Source organism: Macrosteles quadrilineatus, unplaced genomic scaffold (genome assembly GCF_028750875.1).
Source record: "Macrosteles quadrilineatus isolate MER2022 unplaced genomic scaffold, UCM_ALF_1.0 Scaffold_5__1_contigs__length_97177068, whole genome shotgun sequence".
NCBI classification, from domain to species: Eukaryota; Metazoa; Arthropoda; class Insecta; order Hemiptera; family Cicadellidae; genus Macrosteles; species Macrosteles quadrilineatus.
Window position 1 is genome coordinate 57,402,176 of NW_026542598.1, and position 6,263 is coordinate 57,408,438.

Consider the following 6,263-nt stretch of genomic DNA (forward strand, 5'->3'; position numbering starts at 1 on the left):
AATTCTTACAGGTTCACAGATGCACTATTTTGTTTAGCATTATAAGGACCATAACAGACAAATTTCAATCACAACCGGTTTAAAAAAAAAGTTTCAGTTTTTTATGGTAAATAACATAAGCTACAATAATTTTAGAACCGTAATTTTAATAGCAATGAGGGTTGCACTATGTAGTTAAGATTATAAGGACCATCTACTAATTTCAATGGAAACTGACATTTTCCAAAAATCTGATTTTCTGTTATTTTACGTTTTTAATGGTAAAATAACATAAGTTACAATAACTTTTGAATGTAATTTTTACAGGAGTATGAGATCTACAATTTTGTTCAGAATTTAAAGAAATGTTTATCAAAATCGTTTGGGTCATTTTAGATAAAATTCAGTTTTGCGTTATTTCATGGGTTTTATGGAAAAATCACCGTTAAAAATAAAAATTTCATAAAGATAAAAAAAACACCTGCAGATACCATGGATTAGTACATACATACATTCAAAATTTCATCAAAGTCGGACTACAGGTATGGTCTGTAGCTCTGAACACATCCACACACGGACAGACTCACTTTGAAAACAACTTTTTTGGGTTCAGGAGGACACAAAATGGATTATCAACTCAAAACTAAAAGATTTTCATTAAAACTGTTCTTTCGCCACTGCAAATAAATCATCAAAATATATTTTTTACAGAAATAAACTAACCATATTGTTTTACTACTGTAACTAGAATAGTTTTGAATCTGATATTTTTGATCAAGCCTAGTGTGAGTAAAGTGTTTGGAAGGAAGCTGAAACTCTTTTTGAGTTGAGAGTTTAGAGGGGAAACATATTTCATTATAACATATCTATCACTTAATAAACACTTTTCCAAAGTTATAGATAACGGCAACACCAGAGTATTAGGGAGTATTTCAGGGTGCTCCTTTATCTCCCACACTAATTAATCTCAGTATAGACCACATTTTAGAGGAGATGTCAAATGAATCTTTTGCAGAAGAATATGAATACGAAATTAATTGAGCGGAGCGAGCGAAGCTCTTATACGTCGACTCTTATGCATTTCGTAATACGCAAACTCCTAGATGGCTGAATCAATCGTTTTCAAATTTTGCACAGTGATAAAGACCATATCGGTGAGTGCCAACATCTATATGGCGTTAAAAAAGTCTTTCAGGAATCCGCCCCACTGGGTCTCAAAGTTTCAATGTAATCCTTATGGAAGCAGTATTTGACACATAAACAAAGACATATGATCAGCTGTTGACTTTTGAATGCAGTAGATAAAGAAAAAGCTGATAGCATTATTCCACAGAAATTAGAACAGAAACGGTATGGATCATAAATATAATCACTAGTATAAGTCACTAGCTTGAGGTCATTTACGTATGAAGTGGTGAAGGAAGTAATAAAGGTGAGCAGTCTGGAGTGTGGAAACTGTTTGTGACGATTAGATTAAGGTATCTGCATTCCTAAAATTCTATGGGAAGGGAGGAAAACAGGTCCGCGACGTAGGAAGTGGTGAAGGAAGTAATAAAGGCGAGCAGTCTGGAGTGTGGAAACTGTTTATGACGATTAGATTAAGGTATCTGCATTCCTAAAATTCTATGGGAAGGAAGGAAAACAGGTCCACGACATAATAAAGGCGAGCAGTCTGGAGTGTGGAGACTGTTTATGACGATTAGATTTAGGTATCTGCATTCCTAAAATTCTATGGGAAGGGAGGAAAACAGGTCCGTGACATAGAAAGTGGTGAAGGAAGTAGTCAAGGCGAGCTGTCCGGAGTGTGGGAACTGTTTATGACGATTAGATTAAGGTATCTGCAATCCTAAAATGCTATTGGAAGGGAAGGAAACAGGTCCGCGACGAAGGAAGTGGTGAAGGAAGTAGTAAAGGCGAGTTGTCCGGAGTGTGGGATCTGTTTATGACCAATAGATTAAGGTATCTGCAATCTTAAAATGCCATGGAAAGGGAGGAAAACAGTCCGTGACGTAGGAAGTTCTAAAGGAAGTAGTCAAGGCGAGCAGTCCGGAGTGTGGGAACTGTTTATGAGGATAAGATTGAAGTATCTGCAATCCTAAAATGGTATGGGAAGGGAGGAAAACAGGTCCGCATCATAGGAAGTGGTGAAGGAAGTTGTAAAGGCAAGTAGTCCGGAGTGTGGGAACTGTTTACGACGATTAGATTAAGGTATCTGCAATCCTAAAATGCTATGGAAAGGGAGGAAAACAGACCGTGACGTAGGAAGTGGTGAAGGAAGTAGTAAAGGCGAGTTGTCCGGAGTGTGGGATCTGTTTATGACCAATAGATTAGGGTATTTTCAATCCAATAATGCTAAGGGAAGGGAGGTAAACTGGTCCATGACGTAGGAAGTAATGAAAGAAGTAGTAAAGGCGAGTTTTTCGGAGTGTGGGATCTGTTTATGACCAATAGATTAAGGTATTTGCAATCCATTAATGCTAAGGGAAGGGAGGGAAACAGGTCCGAGATGTAGGAAGCGGTGAAGGAAGTAGTCAAGGTGAGCTGTCCGGAGTGGTGTGGGAACTGTTTATAACGATTAGATTAAGGTATCTGCAATCCTAAAATCCTATGGAAAGGGAGGTAAACAGGTTCACGACGTAAGAAGAGGTGAAGGAAGGAGTAAGTTGAGCAGTGTGGAGTGTGGGAACTGGAAACCGTTTGTAGGAGTTAGATTAATGTCTGCAATGCTGAGATGCTATGAGAAGGGATGGAAGCATGCCCATGACATAGAAAATGGTGAAAGAAGTAGGAAAGGCTAGCAGTGCGGAGTGCGGGCAATGTTTGTGGCAATTAGTTTAACGGATCTAAAATACTAAAATGTAAAATGCTATGGAAAGTGATGAAAACAGGTCCATGATGTAGGAAGCGGCTTAGGAAGTAGTAAAGTATGAGCATAGTGTGAGAACCGTCTGTGGCATTTAGATTAATGTATTTTCAATCCTAAAATGCTATGAGAAGGGAAGGAAACAGGCCCCATGACGTAGGAAGTGGTGAAGGAAGTAGCAAAGGCTGGCAGTGCAGAGTGGGTGAACGGGAAGTGTCTTTGGCAATTACATTAATGTATCTGCAATCCTAAAATGCTATGGGAAGAGAGGGAAACAGGTCCACGTAGGGGTTGGTGTAGGAAGTAGTAAAGGTGAGCAGTGATGAGTGTGGGAATGAATGGATTAATGTATCTGCAATGCTAAAATGCTATGGGAAGAGACTGTTGACTGTAGGTCAAAATGATAACGAAGCACGAATCGATACATATTTAGATACATGCAATCGTTTACAATATAAATTTAAAACTGAGTTGACAACAGCTGATTTTTACTCCATAGAGGGTAAAAACGATTTTTCCTCCCTAAAGAGTAAAAATGCTACTTTAGACCCGCAACGCATACATTAAAAACGACTGTTTTTACTGCGGTATGACAAAATCAATATAATATGAACCCTTGATGACTCCACTCAATTTTGTGGATGCCTCTGCGAACGCCACCTAGTAGTTTGGTTGCCCAAGTGAGCTACAATCAATCTACGTTAGTACCAAAACCCTGCTTACTGTATAACATTTATATTTCTGATCAACATGATAAAAGAGTTATTTTTTAGCATGAGTTTATAGCCTATGAGGTGACGAACCTGAAGGGCTTAATGAGTTCAACAATTGGTTACAACCATAGACAAAAAAGAATTAAATAAAGACCGTCAGCTGTGCTGCAGATACCATAGGTTTTCGGTTCTGGCGCACACCACTGGGAGTCAGGTCCGGATTTAGCATTTTTGCGCCCCTAGGCCCAAATAATTTTCCGCCCCCTAGTCTGGTCACAGTTACTCAAACCTTTATTAAAAACTATATCAATATCATGCCCATAGGCCTAAGTTAATTGCTTGAATACCACTCCTCATTGCAAGTTTTTTTTTTGGAATTGACTTGTTTCGCCTTAACAAAATACCGTCTTAAACACTTTTAGCAATTTTATGCTTTTTTTAATAATTATTGCTCATGTTTGTGGCCGTGGGGGTGGAACTGAAACAAAACAACTGAACCCACCTAGCATTCCTGCAAAAAAACATGGCCATTGATTCCAATTATTCCAGGCCCAAAAACATGAACTCCATACAGTACGTGACACCATAGATTAAACATACTCCTTTAGTAGATTTGTCATCAACACACATCATAGAACTAACCCTAAAATAATAGAAACAAAATTACGTCAAAACTAACGTCCAGTGTCACCAACATGAACTACTCATGGAAAAATTTTGAATTAACAATGTTATGAGAAGTCGACTTGAGTTATATTTTATCCATGGTCGTACTGCATCTAGGTTATATTTCCAAAGCAAAACAGAGCAATACTCCGGCCAACCATACCGATCCTTAGGTCTGAGGATAAGATGACAGCATTAATGGTGCTTTGGAGGGTATTGATTTTTCCTAAAACCTATTGCAAACTGAGATTAATATTTTTTCGTTGATTTTAAAGATACATTCATGGTTTTTTTTAAATATTCAACACATCGTATTACATATTTTAACTTGATACTGCAGATTGATGTTAACTAATCAAAAGATTAGTCAATTTTTTTTGTGAGGTGAGGGTGGTAACAGTGTCTAGCATGCATGCACCCCTAATCACTCCGATCAGTAGCGCCGAGCCAGCATAGTGGCAGTGCAGTAGCAATACGATGCGTACCGTCACAGAAGTATGTTTTCTGTGGGATCGGGCACTCGTCAACCCTACATCCTACCCGTATAACCAATGTTCGTTACCAATGTTGTAATGAAATTGATGCATAATTCTGAAAAATAGTTCTCTAACAATTATTATTTCCTATGAACTTAAGAATCAGAATGATTTATTAGCCAGAGTTTTTTTTATAAATTATTTACTTTTATTTTTAGATATTTAAAAAAAATGTCCTCTCGGCCGTGCGCCCTTTGGGAGCTCGCGCCCAAATCCGGGAAATCCGGCCCTGAATTTCTAATGGAACAATTCTACCGTACTGCATTTTCACATATTTTGTAGATTAATTACATTTTTTAAGTTGAAAAAGCTAAAATCCCGTTGGAGACGATTCTTGGATCATAACGTACATTCTTGGTATAGAAATGAGTTCAAAAATTCTACAATTCAAGTGATTCAACTCTTTTTATCAATTCAATTTATCTAGTTTGTTTTGTCACAATGAGCTAAAATGCAGTCAAACTAAAATAGGTATAAAGATACTTACACACACGGGAATGGTGGAATAATCTCAACTTCCTCAATTGTGCAGCTTTTCTGCAACATAGGTAGGGTACATTACACACCCAAATCACATCAGCACCAGTGACATAAAATAAATGACATTTCCAATAATTATAACATTTTGTGGATATGAATCTAAACCAAGTATGGTTAGTACTCTTTGGCCCTCTCTGAGATATCGGTTGAAACTATTTCAAACAGATGTTTGTGCAGCATCTGCTAACAAGCTATTATCGGTGGTGTGAACATTGATCTATTTATTCTGTGTATTATGAAGAAGAGGTGGTTTCTATAAAAGTGTTTGTTCTAGGTACAGACTACTGAACTGACTGGGGTAAAGTTTTACACAGTGATAGATCATTATAGAGCAAGCAGCGCCTCAAGCCCAATCATAGTGTCTAGTCGATCAGTTTATTAATGCATTGTCTGGTGTGTTTCAATCGTTAGATGTATTTTCCGATTTGATTTTGATTTTCACCTCCACAAGAGGGATTATTAGCAAGACACAGTGGCGGATCTAGAACAGTCACAAGGGGGGGGGGGCAAACCATGTTGAAGATCAATTCTAATGTCCATGGAAATACTGTTCAAATGTATTTGAATTAGAACATATGGTATTATTTCATATGTTAAACATTATTAATAGTGTTTGTTCCAATGATGTAAATAGTTGTTGGTTTCAGTATCCCATTTTTGTAAGTATAAAATTGAACCTTTAATTCCAAGACTTAAAGTTTCCTACTAATAACAGGTTATGGGCTACTAAATTGAGGATAAGGTTGACTTGGAATGGCAATGGGAACTCCAATTTTGGCATTGAAACCTTTTGATGGACACAATTTTAGTAATTGGCTGTTCAGATTAGAGTTGGTATTGGAACAGTATAAAGTCCTAGATGTCTTGACTCAAGAAATTCCTGAAGAAGAAGGGCCAAGGTCTGCCTTCATGGAAAAAGATGTCAAAGCAAGAGGTCTGATAGTACAGCATATCACGGATGATATC